The 14,605-nt window shown below is 38.7% G+C and overlaps 1 protein-coding gene across 1 annotated transcript in view; it reads right to left on the minus strand.

Moving 5' to 3' along the window:
- Window positions 1-14,605, minus strand: part of Cyyr1 (cysteine and tyrosine rich 1) — a 99,488-nt gene that overhangs the window by 35,626 nt on the left and 49,257 nt on the right. The gene's annotated exons all lie outside the window — the stretch shown is intronic.

Consider the following 14,605-nt stretch of genomic DNA (forward strand, 5'->3'; position numbering starts at 1 on the left):
TGCTATCCTCTGGCACTCAAAGCTTTTGAACAATCCCAGTTATTAAGCCTGAGGGTAACGTGTATCTTACTGCAGAAAGTAGAATATTAAGATGCTCCTGTATGGCAATAATGTTTTAGGGTGAATTTAGCCTATCAGATCTTTTATATCTCCCAATGAAGAGTGCTCTGCAGAAGGGGTGCTCTGACCTTTTTCAGGAAAAGCAAGAAGGGATCACAGCCAGGGCACAAACTTGTTCATCTTGCTGTATTTAATCAAGTGTATTTTGCAAAGGTGAAGATGTATTTAGAAGACACACTTTTTTTTTAACTGTATTCAGTAGAATTTGAAGATAACAAGCACATACCAATAGGAACTTTGCTTTGGTTTTCTACTCAGTGACCTCTTATGTCACGTCTGGAATTGTGTGCTTACACTTCTGTGAATCATAAATTAAAAAATTAGTCTTTGAATTATAATTAGATAATGTCATGCAGTCTGATCTTGCTACCAACATCTTTGTTCAGTTGGCATCTAATTGGTTTAGTGATGCTGGGGTTCCTTCCAGTTCTCTAGCACCATGCCTAATTAACAGAAATTCCACTTCAGCAATATGGTTGCTGCGGGTCAGCAAAGGAAAGTGGATGAAATTGTAACCTAATGAACATATAAAAAAGATTGGAATGGAATTAAATTTCAGTGTGATGATTAATTATAGAGCAATAGGAACAAAATTCAATGTACATTGACTAGTTGTAATTCAAACTGTATTTAATCACACAATTCTTTGGCAATAAGATATCCAGTTCTGAGAGGGAAAATATCTCTTTCCAATAATTCTCTTCTCACATATTCTCAAAGCAAGAAATAGTCTTGTGTATGGCAATGTGATAATCATAGAGGAAGTAATAAACATGTCATATGAGTAATTATAATTGTGTTGTCAAATTTCTAGCCAGTGCTTTAATCTGCTGTCACTCTGTTTCCGTCTGTCTTTGTATGCTCTCTCTCTGTCTCTGTCTTTCTCTCTCTCTCTCTCTTTCTTTCACACACACACACACAAACACAGTCTCAGTAGCAGGTGCCCAGCTCAGAATCATCACACCTGAGCTTCCTAAAGGCTAGAATTACAGGTAGGTGGCACCATGCATGTACTAAGATGACTCCTACTTTAAAAAGGTATAATTTCATATCAAAGATATTAGAAAAAAATCCAAAGGCTACATTATGATGGCTTTTTCTTAAGAGACTTAAAGAGCCAATATATCATTTAGCACTATTTTCTCTTCCCACAATGTATGTATGTATATATATATATATATATATATATATATATATATGTATATATATATATATATATACATACATACATATATATCAAATATCAAATATCACTGCAAATGCGTACATTATGTTTTCTTCATTTGTCAATTAAAAATGATTGAAAGATTTTTTTTAAGGTGGGGACACTCTTTTCTTAAGAGCAGAATGTGTTTTTTTTTATAGTTTTTGAACTTTACATAGACACTTCTCACTTCTATGACTACACATTTCACAAAGTCAAATTTATTTCTGATGTTTGTATGAACATAACTGCGGTTTTGTGTCTTACGTGTCAAGAAATCCTCCCTCTGTTCCTGTATGAAGACAGGCTACAGGCAAGAGGTGTAGCCTGAGAAGTGACAGTTTTCCTTCCAGGAGAGAAGAGAATTAGTTAGTATAAGCTATATTGACAAACTGCCAATATTTCACAAAAGTAATTCAAGCCATGTCAATAGACTATAGACAGTAGAACAAGGGATGCTACAGTCGGACTGCTTTCTACTGATTGAAGACAGCTCTAGCAAAATTAATGAAGAGTGGGCAGAGACGGGATAACTTCACCAGCATGTAATATGGACGTGATATTTTTGCTGTCACCGATTCATCATAGTAAGAGAGATGGCCTCAAGTGCAGGAGACATTTGAGTCTCACCTATAGCAAAACTGTTTACCACATTTACCATTTCCTGTGCTCCTCAAATGGGCCATATTGTTCGTTCTCCCCCAAAGACTACTAATACATCACTTCCTGACAACACAAGCCAGGGTCAATCAATGTCTCTTCCATTACTTGTATCATCCCCCGCCTGTGTGACAGGAAGCAAAGGATTCTGGGATGGAGAGTGAACTCTTCAGGCTGAAGGGAGGCTGAGTGGCCCAGTCAAAGAAGGGTACACAGATAAACTGATATACTGATGAAGCAGTGCTGGGCTAAGTCACTGCCATTACTGAGTTTCTGCTTCATGATCTTCAGAATTTGGCTTAAACACATCATATCTAACATTGGAAAATATTCAGTTTTCTCTACTCTGCCTTGACCACGCTGATCTTCAGTTGGGGATCATGTTACATACAGGGTACCCACTGCTGTAAAGGGTTTCAGCTCCAGCAATCAAAGGGAAGTATAGAGGTGAGCGCTGGAAGTGCCATCTTCCAAGGTGCCTGAGGAAGACTGTCCTTTGGCTTCTCATTCATACATACATGTAACATCTGTTTCTGGCCTCTCTCCCTGGCCCCTCTACCAAAACACCTGAAAGGTTCGACGACCATTTTTCTTGTTAGTTCTTTTGCTTTTTAAAATGACGTTGGGCAGCAAGGTGACTCAGTGGCTGCAAAGGTGCTAGCTGTCCAGCCTGATGACATGGATTTAATCAATGGGATGTAAATGATGGAAGGGATTTCCCCCAATCATCCTCTGCCCTCCACATGCATTTTGTTGCATGCTCCTCCCACAAATAAACAAAGGTAATAAAAATTTTAATAACTTTGTCTTTCCCGTACAATAAAGTCCAAATTCTAGTTAACGAGTTTGTCTTATGTAGTATGGCTTAAATGATATAGTGTTGATAAGTCAGTCTTTGAAATCGCAAACTGTTGAATTGACTGGCACAGTGAGGACATTTAACTGTTCCAATAAATATCTTTAATTGCTAAATGATACTTTCAAAATTATTCATTACTAGAACTTAGTGGTCCGGTGCTCATAGATATATACAAGGGAGATGTGTCATACAAAAATGGAGAAGGCAACATGATCATGGTTATCTAAGTCTCAGTGTGGACCAAAAAATGACATCAACAACAGAAACCAGACTTTTGGCTAGAGATGGTTAGAAGGTGTGGGGTCAATCCACACCTTGCTTGACATCTGTTTTGAGGCTTCTGGTCCTCAGAGCTTTTGAAACATATTTCTGATGCTTTAAAAAAAAATAGAAAGGCTTCTTTATGGCAATTTGTTACGACAACTACAGGTAGGTAGTATTATAGTAAGGCAAGGGAAATAGCAGGAGGAAGGAGTCAATGCAGATAAGTAGGGATTCTGAGCCAACCCAGTGGAGCAAGGTACTACTGCATGCATGAGTATCTAATAGTGGCCATGTAGGCAACTATGTTTGTGAAAATATGCTGAGTCTGAATGTTCCTGAATGTTGCTGATGCTGAAGATCAGCAAGTGGATCAGACTGGCTAGAAAAAAGTGATTTTTTTGAGCTGTAGAAAGCAAATTCAGTAAGACAGCAAAAGTAAGGAGAACATAGTATTTTCTTGGAAGAGTAGGATTCTACAGCAGTGTAGTGAAAGATTCTACCATAGAACAGATAGAATTTATACCTTGTACAAATGGAATGCCACAGTCAGCTCTAGTGACTATAACCAGATGCAGGGATTAAACAGGAGATATTTATTTATTTATTTTACAGTTCTGTAGGCAAAGGGCAGACATTTCCTGCTAATGAATGTTAGTGAGAGAAACCTTTGTTTAGAACAAATCAACAGGGTGGCAAAGGTCCTTTCAGAATGGCTACTTTCCCATTCCTTGGCGCTGAGCCAAGGATGTACAAATCACAAGCTGCAGTGTATGTGGTTCATCTCTTCTGATTGTGAGAGGGAGTTTTACACAGACCTTTGTAAAGTATGATATGCAGACTCCATTTGCTTTCCCACACCAAGGGAGAAGTGTGTAACAAGGCACATGCAATGACCCGGGATGGAGAACTGGGATTGAAAGCCTTCTCGACTTCAATTGCACATGCTCCGTCTTTTGCCTCATCTCACACTTAACTATCTCAGCCTCGTTTTCTTAAGATGTGTACACTGGTGATAATGAGTCCAAATTCCATCTTGTTATATCAATGGAAGGATCCTCACAGTTAGACTATATAAAAATCCGACCACTTATACACCTCTCTAAAGTATTCTGAGAATTAATGATAGTATACTTAAGAACACTCTGAGATGGGAGCAGGAGAGAGGAAGACAGAGGGAAGGATATAGGAGGGAAGGCGATGGATAATATTAATAAGTGCCAAGGGATAAACATATCTTAATGAATGTGGAAAGATACTTCACTGCAGAGGACTTTGTCTTGTTTGGCCCAAGGTTTCAATGCCTCGGGGTAGAACAGATTATGTGTGACAACAACAAGAAAAAAGCAGTCACAAAGTTCGACATTGCAAGACAGCAATAGTGCATTGTTCTTTGCATCCTGAACACGTAGCACGGGATTTTAAGCCACTGCGTTGGTTTATACGCTCAGACTGAAATGAAATCAGGCAGCATGCCTGGGAAATTTAGAATTATCTGTATAGGAAAGCAGCTATTCAGAAGCAGGTTCAACATAAAGACTTCAGGGCCTCTCTGCTGCTCAGCTTCAAAGCACAGCACAGGCAGTATTAAATCTATGTACCAAATTGATCATGGCCCTGTTTTTAATCATGCAAAACAGGATGAGATGAGGATGTGCGTAGTGCTTTCCTAGAAATATACTCAAGCAACATGTGGAACGCGGAGCCCATGGGCAGGGGGAGTAATGAATACTTACCTTGGCTGCATTGACAGGGAAATAGCACAATAAGATAATATGAATATGTTCATTGTGAATTTAGACAATTGTAAAAAATTAGAAATCACTGGCACCCTCTTATAAGTAACACTAGTTACTTCAGGCTATGATCGGCCTGAAAAGTGGAATACACTACTCTGTCCTTGACGTTTCTCTTGGTCTCTGCGTACACAGGGGTAAGAGATCGGTGTCTTCTTCTTTTAGGAGAATCTGTTCCTTGTATACACACAACAGTGTCCATGCATGCAGTCAGCCCTAAGTGTGTTTGTAATTTCATGTTGTTTGTAGGTTTCAGCACACCAGTGAGTTGTAGTGAGCATTAAAGAGAAGTTGTTTGTCCTAAGTCCTTTCTTCTTCAAGGCTATGTTGAACAGGTGGGCATCTGCCACCATCAATGAATACTTTTATGGGATTTTTCTTTTTGTTCCCATTCACATATGGTACTTTCTTTTTGTCAAGATATTTATAACCTGCCTTATAGATATAGACTGAGTATATTTGCTGCAGTTAAAAACATCTATTTAATAATTGATTATGAAGGTAAGCAAGCCAAGGCAAACAGAAGTGGACAGAGCTATGGGAAACTTACTGTTATTCTCTTGTTTTCAGAAGGCTCAGTTTTACAGCTTTATTGGATTCCACACACATAAAAAAACATTCACTATGACACCAGCTCTAATTTCAGTATAGTAATTTAACACTGTTAATGATACTTTGAGATTCTAATATAAAAAGGCAATTTGTGGAGAATTCATTTTTAGAGCATTTGGAATCTGTTCTTGAGTGAGGGAACCCAGTTTTAAATATTTAAGTCTTGCAAAATTTAACCATTTCTCTCAATATACAAAAAGAAATTAGTAAAGCTATTCTATAACCAAATCAAACTTCTTTGGAAAAAAGATATTAGATGCTATATAGTTTTGATAAAAGTTAAAATGCTATTAAACAAATAACTACAAACCTCAATCTACATTAAAAATTAATTAAAAATTAAAAAAATTCTTTTCTTCAAGTCCTGCACACACATACAAATGTGCAAACACCTGCAGAGGTGTACATACATACATACATTCTTCCTTTTCCAAATATGCTATCTCTCATCTTATTTATGTTCACTTTCATCCTCAGCATGATATGCCTAGAAACTCGGTTGCCAGGAGACACTTCTGAGGACCATCGACTGCTGCTTCCAATGGAAATTCACAGAAATTGTTGCTTTGCTCACACAAGAGTATTTTAAAAGAAATAATAAAATATTCATATAGAGATTTGTGACTCAGGTAATCATACATAATAACTAAAGTAGAAACTTTAAGAATGGATGAGAACTTTTTAAAATCTTCATTGCATTCATGAGAAAAAGGGAGAGCAAGAGCAAGAGAGAGAAAGAGAGAGAGAGAGCGAGCAGGTAAAAGTAAAATCTCCATCTCATTGAAGCTTCTTCCTGTTTCTTGTTACTCATGTATCCTGACTTTTCAAACTACTCTGCAGATCTCTTCTTTTCTGGCTCTGCTCTTTTATTTGCCCATTATCGTTCTTTTCAGCACAAAGGAATTTTGAAATATCAGCCAGTTCCATGAAATGGAACAAGAACAGCCATGGGAGAGGGACAGTGATAAAGGAAACAGAAAGTAGTTATAAGAATCGTATATCTACAAGACTTCCTAGAATCTCATATTGAAGTAGAATCCAAGAATCCAGGCCACCCACATGCTGTCCAGGTAACTCACTGTTTAATGAGAAAATGCAATGAAAGCGATCCTGCAATCTAGAACCTTATCTGAATTAAAACACAACTCAGCAATGAAATCAGAGAGAAAACAATCCCTCTATTTTCTAAACTTTAACAGTTTTGTCATGTTATTTTGATTCTATGTTTGCCAAAGTACAGTGAAATATTAAAATTAATATTTACTGCAAAAAAATTGTATCCCCATGTTTAAAAAAAAAGCAGGTAAAACTTATGCTGCAAATGAAGATACGCTTCAGCATAAAAATTCAGAGATATGGGAGATGCTGCTTCCCAGAAAGCTGAAGATGAAGCTACAATGACCGATGACCTCAGTTCTACCACGTGACATGGTGCAGCCACATACTGGCTGTGTTCATGGTTTCCTTCAATGTAAAAGCCTATTACAACCTTCCTCTGAGAGGCCTTACCCAGTAGCTGATGGAAACAGATGCAGAAGCCCACATCAAACATTAGGCAGAGCTCAGAGAATCTTGTGGAAGAGTGGGAGGAAGAATTGAGGGAGCCAGAGGGGACAGGGATACCACGAGATCTACAGTCAACTAACCTGGGCCTGTGGGGGCTCACAGAGATTGAACCACCCACCAAACAGCACACATGGGCTGGACCTGGTCCCCTGTACATATGTAACAGATGTCCTCCTTGGTCTTCATGTGGGTCCTCTAGCAATTGAAGTAGGGCTGTCTCTGACTCTGTTGCCTGCCTTTGGATCCTTTCCCCTTAGCTGGGCTACCTTCTCTGGCCTCCATGGGAGAGGTTGCCCTTAGTCCTGCTGTGGTCTGATGTGGGTGGGTTGGTACCCATGGTGCGGTCCCCTTTCTCTGCGGAGAAGGGGAGAGGGTAATGAAGGATGTGAGGGGTGAAATAGGAGGAGAGGTGGGAGGGGGTTTGCAGTTGGGATGTAAAGTCAATTAATTAATGAGTTAATGCATAAATTCAAAGCCAATCCAAAGCCAAAATAAAAAAAGAGGAAAAGAAAAGGAAAGAAAAAAGAAAATGGCACAATCTTAATGTTCTTCACTTATGAGGTTATTACAAGAATTAAATGAGAATATGTGTGAAAGCAGCATGTCTGAAGCACCACAAATGCTTGATATACAATTGCTATGATCATTAGAGTTATCTTCTGGTTAATTAAGCTGCTAAGATCATGAGCTTCTGAGACACAGATTATTCCGGCCAGCTACTCATGAACTTCTGCTAAGAAAATGAAAGAAAGTTAAAATTACTGTCTAACGGCGTTTAAGAAGGACTTTCCCTCTTGGGGAATATAGGTTAATAAGAAAACAAAGCTTGACAACAAAGTTTGTAACTCTTTGTAGGCATGAAGGAAAAATGACATGAGACCACATTAAGGAACTCCTCATTCTTGGAGTTGGATGAAATCAAGGTTCGTCCCTTTCCAAACTCTGCAAGTGCTGTTTATTTTTTATTTTTTGTTTATTTTTTAACATGATCAAGCTATCATCCTGATAATTTCAAGACTAATTGCTGTTATTCTGTCTTTGCTTTTAATAGTACCTAAATATTGAATATGTTGAATTTTATGGCTTTGGGTACATGCCTATGAAACTGTTATCACATCCCTTCAGCTCACTGTCACCTCGCTGTCTACTCTCAAAGGGCATCTCTTCTGTTGATTTTATCAGGGTTTACCCTCTGTCTTAAGAAAAGGACCTTTGAGTACTCTGAAGCTCCTGTTTTCATCTTTGGTTAACGTTTAGTCCTCATCTCTTAATTTCATTTTATTTACTCTATCCTAGTTCACCTTCACCTTGGTTCTAGGCTGAAGTCATCCTCTTTTCAGTGTGCTCCTAGTTTTTTTTTTTTTTTTTTTGCGTGATAACTTTTTTTTGACAAAGGAACTTTGGCTAAACTATTAAAAACTCTATGAACATCATCTTAACCATAGTATGCAGTCTAAAGCAACTTGGGCAAAGGCTTAGTAAGAATTCAGAGAAAGTAGATTCTAAGAAGACATAAACTGCAGGGACAGCTGTACTCTCAAACTCAGCCTTTCTAATAAAGGTCTGGTTCTGGTTTGAGAGGTAAATCATCAAGCAGTGTGCTTAGCATTCTTTGTAGGATCCTGCTGTTCATATCAAGGCATGCAGTGCCTCTGATCGTACCCTGAAGATCTGACCCACAGATCCTGTTGTGAAGTTTTTCATTCTAGAAAGAAAAGCAGTTCTTATACAATGTAGGTGGATACCCATTTGGTAAATAACTCTGGCCCTTCCTTTGACCACTTGCTCACATTTGTTCAGTAAATAAATAAGAGTAGATCAATGTTTACTGCTGATCACAGAGAAATTTTACATTCTTCATCACAGAACTAGTAAGCATGAAGCTTAGAATTTTTTCTATGCACTGCATGAAAAGATTGAGAATAGTATAAAATAGTATAAAACTTCAGTCTTCAAAAAGTCACAGTGGCTCTGAAAATGCTCAGCCCACAGGTTGCAAAAATCTTCACTTGAGTGTGCGCGAGGGGTTCTTTTTACTTTCATCTTTCAGATTCACACTCAAATCCTGACACATGAGACATATGTCTCAATTTCTTACAGTACCAACCATGTGAAAACAGATGACTCAACCTCTATTATAAAAGCATGTTTTTGCAGTAGCCAGCCTTATGCTGACTAGAGAAAAGCTTCAAGTTGATGAGGCAAAAAACAGCAATGTCCCATTCCAGAACATATGCTACCCTGTAATAAGAAGCACAGGGATAAATTTAAATACCCAACAATGTTGCATTGCTGAGCATATAGGCATTTATATGTTCATTACTTGATCATTACTTCTTGAACAGCTCCCTTAAATGAATCATTTCTTACACATATTTCATAATTGAGGGGCTAATTTTTCAACTATCTTCTCTTTTCTAGTTAAAGAATCAAACACATAATAAAATTAGGTCAGCCATAGAAGAATTTAATAATAATTTAAGACACCACAAGTCAATGAGAACTTCAAAACTAAATTATTATTGGGAATCAAAATGTCAAACAAATAAACTACAAACATCTACAAAACCCTACTCTCTGAAAGACCAAGTTTGATATTAAAATTCTATTCAGCTTCAAGTTATCCAATAAACTACTGAAATAAATGTCCATTTTCCTTAAGGCAGTATGTGAGAACACAATTCTCTTTTCTGTCTCTTGAGCATAATTGTTTGTGTATTGAGATGCACTTAACACATTCTCTTAGATGTGCCAACACCCACCAGTGGAGTAGTTTTGTAGTTGGAGTTCAACAGTGATTGAGCACTGACTATTTGCCTTTGCTTCAGAGGTTTTTGACATTCATGCAGTGTTTTGTGCTGTTGATGCAAGAAAGTTCAAAGTCACTTCTGATCTAAAGAGTCCTGAAGGTGAAGCCAGGGGAAACTTCACAAATGTTTTGACATATAAATAGAAGCTGAAAGCAATAGGAAATTGCAAGCATGACAAGGTGTGAAAATCTTCCATTGGAGGGCACAGCTTTTGTAGCGTCACAGATGTGTGAAATAGCTCATAACATTTTGAAAACAAGTGGCATTATACGGCTGCAGCAGCCAGTGCAATCTAGGAGTGGCAAAGGATGCAGCTAAAAGCACAGTCAGAAATTTGATCACGAGGGAGTCTTTGAGCCAAGAAGAGGGAGGAAGGAGGGATGGCACCAGCCAATCTGGTTTTGGAAAGATACTGTCTTCCACGTTGTGTAAAGAGAGGAAGGGCCAGGGAAGCTCACAGGGGCATTTTTACAATTTACATGCCACCAAACAAGAGCTAAGGCTGAGGCTGCGTTACTTTGTAGGAAAGGGGATTGGAGAGAAATGTTGGAGGAAAAAAAACCTTCTGGTAATGTCGGAAGATTCTGATTGAGGAAGTCTAGGGAATTTTCCGCACTGAGAAAAGCAATATAATGGTCATGAATGCCAGACTTATTTGAATATTCATATAAAAATATTACAGTAAGCCATGAGGTCAATACACCCCTGTCATGACCTGAAACATGCCTAGTGATTGCTTTGTATGCTATGGAATTTCATTTTCTGGTGATCTTTGTAGTTTCTGAAAGATAGGTTAAGATGCTTGCAAAGATCTCTTTGATAGCTGTTTGGTAAACATTTTTAATTCAGACAACTGTGACGGAGGAAACAGGGAACTTCGAAGCCTGGTTATCATCATTCCGATGTACACTGTGAACTAATCAACAGCAAAGGTTCAGCTAGAGTTACTTCTGGGTCAGGTGTTACATGGATGACAGCTTCACATTGCCATAATAACTCACTCAAGTGACTGTCACTATCATGAGCACAGTTTTAAAACATTTTGCTTTTGTATTTTTGTAGAGGTTTTTTTGCATTATTTTCATTTTGTTTGTTTGTTTGTTTTTAAAGAGAGAAAAGAAGAACACAAAGTTTGCTGAGTAGGATCTGGGAGGGTTTGGGGAAGGGGAAAACATGATTAAAATGTATGGCATAAATTTTGTCTAATAAAAATACCCTGAGTAGAGAGTATGAATTCAAGTAAGTTACCACATTGCCCTGTATTTTTCATTGGCCTAAAGATAATTTTACTCAAAACAGAGGAATAAAGGTCTCACTTGCTTGAAATACATTTCGTGATATGCCACATAGCTTACCTCTCTGCCTCCATACATATACATAATGTAGATACATGGTTGATCACGCTCATTGGCTTGGCCACCCCCTCTCACATTCTTTACTTCTCTGTGTTATGAGCATTTGGAATCTACTTTACAATTTATCATCGTCAGCCATTGTTGTTTGACTATGCTTCACAATTGTAGATGTTACTTTATTTCTGAATCCATTGAACCCTTTCCCTCTCCCCTCCTTGACATCCTTCCCAGGCTCTGATAATTGATATTCTACTTTCTACTTCTTAGAGATGAACATGTAGCATTTGTGTGCTTTGTGCCTGGTTTATTTCAGTTAATTTGTCCATGGGTTTCACCCATGTTGTTGCAAAGAGCAGAATTTGTTTCTTTTCCTGGATGAATGATAATCAATATTTTTTAACCCATTCTTTCATTCCTAAAAACCTAGCTTGATTCTGTATGTTGTCAATTGTGAATGATACACTTATTTCATTTCCTTTGGATAGCTACCTTCTAGGAGATTTCAGAATCATACCAAAATCGTATTTTCAGACTTTTGGGGGACCTCTATCCTGTCTTCCATAGTGCCTACACTAGTGTATATGCCCAGCCATGCTGTTTGAGAACTGCCTTTCCCCATAGCCTTACCCACATTTGCTTGTTTGTTTGCTGTCTTTGATAACAGTCGGTTTAACTTGGATGAAATAATAATTTATAGTAGCTTGGATCTGCACTGGGTTGATGTTCTTAAGCTGCAGCGTGGCACAATGCAGAGAGCCGAGGAGGAGGGAGCACCAGAGCTGGGCATTACACCTGGCTAAGCCAACCACTACTCATGTGGGATAAATAAAAGTCTCGTGTAAGTTCCCAGACTCTGTTATCAAATTCAAAGAAAAAAAATAAAAGGGAGAAATGACATATGCCCTGTTCACAGTTCGGAGACTGCAAGTGACATATACTGAAGTGTGCAAATGGAGAGCGGGGGAGAGGGCTGTTCCTAAAACACTTGCTGCCCAAGCACCAGGGGCTCAATTCTGATCCTGAGAACCAGTGTAAAAATCTGTATGCAGCAGCACGAGCCTGTAACCCCAGCTTTGGGGGAAGCAGAAATGTGCAGATTCCTGAAGCTCACTGGCCATGAAGAGAAGCCCATCTTAAGGCTTAGTGAGGGACCCTGTCTCGAAAACTAAAGGTAAAGAGTTATAGAGGAAAAATTCTCAGCATAAATTTTGGGCCTCGACACGCACATGTATGTACTTGCACGTGCATGCCAGTGTGGACCCTACTGCAGAGTGTGTAAACAGAATTTCCAAACATGGTCTGACATTCACATGCTAGTGCACGAATAATGGTGCTTCATACACAGGATATCTCTGTTAATACACAGATATCTCTTAATATCTCTGTTCAGCTGAGATAAAACAAACTGCATTTTAATTTTACATCAAAATTGACAAAGTTAGCTCAGCATTAGGACCATAGTGAATGCTACTGTTTCCAGATCTGAGGGATTCCTTCAGCACTGAAAGCATTACATGCTTATGAATAGACATTAGAGTATTTTTTATTTACGGAGCACGAGGAAGATTAATTAAAGAATGTAAAAGTATATGCTTATAAACCCCAAGGGGGCTCTTCTCTGCATTGCTTCTGACCTTCAGTGCACTCAATACGAGAAGTCAGTGGGGAGCCCTGCTGTGGGATCTCAGTCCTGCACAGGCTCGTATGTTGTATAATCAGGTGTCATGATGACCAAATGTCAGGTATTTGAAAAGTCTTATTAGGTTGTATTGAAAAATATATCACGTCTTTTAATGCTATTGCTTTTTATAGATTTGGATGGTTAATGGGCACATTTTTGACCACTTTCAAAGTAAATAAATTTAAATCCTCTGTCAGTCTCTTCAAGGTGGTTGTTGATGATAAAAGGTTAATATTAATAACAGCAGTAATGATATCCAGTCTGCCAGGCTTCTAAATTTGGAAAGGTATTGTAAAGGGCAAAAAAGGTGTTATGAAGGGCAAAAAAATGTCTCTTAGGTACATTCAATTTAAAATATATGAATATTGGTATGTATGTTATCTGTTCCAATTACTTACAAAGTGAACAAACGGTCTCTATGAGCACGGCATCTCTTCACTGTGGTAGGCCATTTCTTATGTAGAGGTAAGTGTATTCTGTTTGTGTGCGTCTGTATCCAGCAGCAAGCACTTCATACAATAAGCTGATTGCTTCCTCTGTGGAAGCTCTACCAGTTACTGGACTAAATGATGTTCCTGGATGCTAGTGGCTGCACTGTAGACACTAAACAGCAGGAATATCTTCAAAGTCTCTCGAAGGCCGCAGGCAGGGAGCTGAAAGTATTAGAGATCATAAACTAGCAGAATACAGACGAGAATCTTCTAATCAAACCTTGTCCTGAAATTTCCTGTTTTCATATTGGTCTACGTAGCTCAGCTGTGCTGCTCAAAAGAGGATAGATTCAGTCAGGACAGACATCAAAAGATGCCCCAACACAGGCACTGGAAGTCAAATAAATGCTGGACAGACAGCGAGATAAGGCCTTCTAGAGGTTCGCCGCACCAGCGCTGTGACGGGTGCCATGTGCCGTCCTGTAAAGCAAAGCGGCAGAGCCCAGGGCAGTGCAGCTCACAGGTGCTTTCCATGGTGTGGCAAAGTGGCTGCCTACTTGTTTTAACCAGCTGAAAGAACGTACTGCTGTCCTTATTCAAGGATGTGAGCCAGTCCCCTCTGCAAAGGATTGTAACCTTGAGAAAGATTGCTTTTCTTCTATTCTTTTTAGAATGCTTCTACCATCTTCTCCTATAAAAAACAATACTCCGACAGATGATACTTTAAACTTCCCTGACACTTCCTATATCCAGTCTTGTACAGCCTTTAGTCATGCACGCAGCTCCTATCTATAGCAGATCATATAGTCCTTAAGTGTTCTGACCCGGCCATCATTGCACTCTTAAGGGTGTTTCAGGTGTTTGCAAGTCCTGTTCAGTTTCCGCAGGCTGAGACTGAGTCTAGGTTTAGTGAACTCACAGTTCAGGCCTTCTTTAGCTGAAGGTCCCAAGGACATTCCAGTGGCATGGTAAAATACAAATTAGTGGGATAATAAAGGTGTGGTGGGCAGGCTGAATTCTATAAGAAAGAAAAGAATTTGGGAAAGCAGGAGCCCAGATATGAATTCAACAGTTACTAAGACCAACTAGACTCTATCATAAAAATAGAGAGAAACCACTACAGAACCTGATTTGAACAGAACCCTAAACACTGAGAGGATTCCTTACATTACTCCTGCTTTTACTTTTATATATAACCTAGAGCCTGGAGATTAGAGAAACTGATGAAGAAAGAAAACTGTCCCTAGCTT

Source organism: Psammomys obesus, unplaced genomic scaffold (genome assembly GCF_907164565.1).
Source record: "Psammomys obesus unplaced genomic scaffold, mPsaObe1.curated_primary_1811, whole genome shotgun sequence".
In the NCBI taxonomy this organism is placed as follows: Eukaryota; Metazoa; Chordata; class Mammalia; order Rodentia; family Muridae; genus Psammomys; species Psammomys obesus.